We start from the raw sequence: 1,295 nt of genomic DNA on the forward strand, positions 1-1,295 counted from the left end.
GGTATAGAGAGTCTCTACCCATGTATTGTACCCCCTTGTATATGCTGCGTGTGGGGCTATTCCACACCGATATAACATGAACCCCGAGCCTCGATCAAGGCATCGGTTCCTCCCCGTTCAACATGGTATCAGAGCAGGTTCCTCCCGTCTAGATTGGATCGTCTTGCTCCACCGAGAACCACACCAACGCCAGCGCTCATCGCCCGCCTGATAACTCACGAACAACCACAGGACAATCCCGGCCGCGTCCTTGATCCGTCGCCGCCGCCAACAACCCTCCCTCCCTCCCAAATAAAACAACCCTAGCGACACACCATCTGATGGCGTCATCATCCTCTGCTGCAGCCAATCTGGCGGCTGCCCTAGGAGCGCCTCCGACGGAAAAACTGTCTCGCGACAATCACGTGTTCTGGAAGACTCAAGTTCTTCCGGCTCTTCGCGGCGCGCAGGTCATGGGGCTACTAGATGGCACCGATCTCGCCCCGGCCAAAACAATTGAGGTTGAGGATGAAGAAAAGAAGAAAGTTGAAGCACCGAATCCAGCATATGCTGTCTGGCTCGCTCGAGACCAGGCTGTGCTGAGTTACCTCGTGAAGTCTCTGAACCACGACCTTCTTGCTCAAGTCGTTGGTCTGGAGCACGCCCATCAGGTCTGGTCCACTGTGGAGGCGTTATTCTCCTCCCAGTCCCGCGCCCGTGTGAATATGCTGCGTGGCGCCCTCTCTAACACCAAGAAACTAGCAATGACGGCCGCTCAATTCATTGCCAAGATGAAGGGCTTCGTGTCGGAGCTCGCTGCCGCTGGGAAACATGTTGATGATGATGAGTTGAAGGGCTACATCCTTGCAGGCCTTGATGGTGAATACACTCCGTTTGTGGCATCTATCAATGCCGTGCCCACCACCACCTTGAATGACATGTGTGCTCAGCTGGAAGCATATGATTACCGCCAATCCATGTTGTCTGAAACTGGGCAGAGTTCTGGGACGTTTCAGTCCTCTGTGAATGCTGCTGCTCGAGATCGCTCTCTCTATCCCAACCGCGCCAATGGTCAGCCAGATGGAGGACACTACCGCAGTGAGGATAGGCAGTACAGGGATCGACGTGATGATCGTCATGGTGGCTCCTATCGCCGTGATGACCGTGATACCTATCGCCGCGACGACCGTGATGTTCAGCGCCGTGATGCTCGTGATGGTGGCCAATACCGTCGTGATGGCGGTCGCTCCCGTGACCGTGATGATGGTGGGCGCTACCGCCGCTTTGATGACCGCCGTGATGACCGCCGAGGTGGT

The 1,295-nt window shown here is 56.0% G+C and overlaps 1 pseudogene; it reads left to right on the forward strand.

Annotated features, from left to right (window-relative positions):
• Window positions 1-809: 809 nt before the first annotated feature.
• LOC124668791 lies at window positions 810-891 on the forward strand (annotated as a pseudogene).
• The last annotated feature ends 404 nt before the right edge of the window (window positions 892-1,295 follow it).

The sequence above is a fragment of the Lolium rigidum genome, chromosome 6 (genome assembly GCF_022539505.1).
Source record: "Lolium rigidum isolate FL_2022 chromosome 6, APGP_CSIRO_Lrig_0.1, whole genome shotgun sequence".
Classification (NCBI taxonomy): domain Eukaryota; kingdom Viridiplantae; phylum Streptophyta; class Magnoliopsida; order Poales; family Poaceae; genus Lolium; species Lolium rigidum.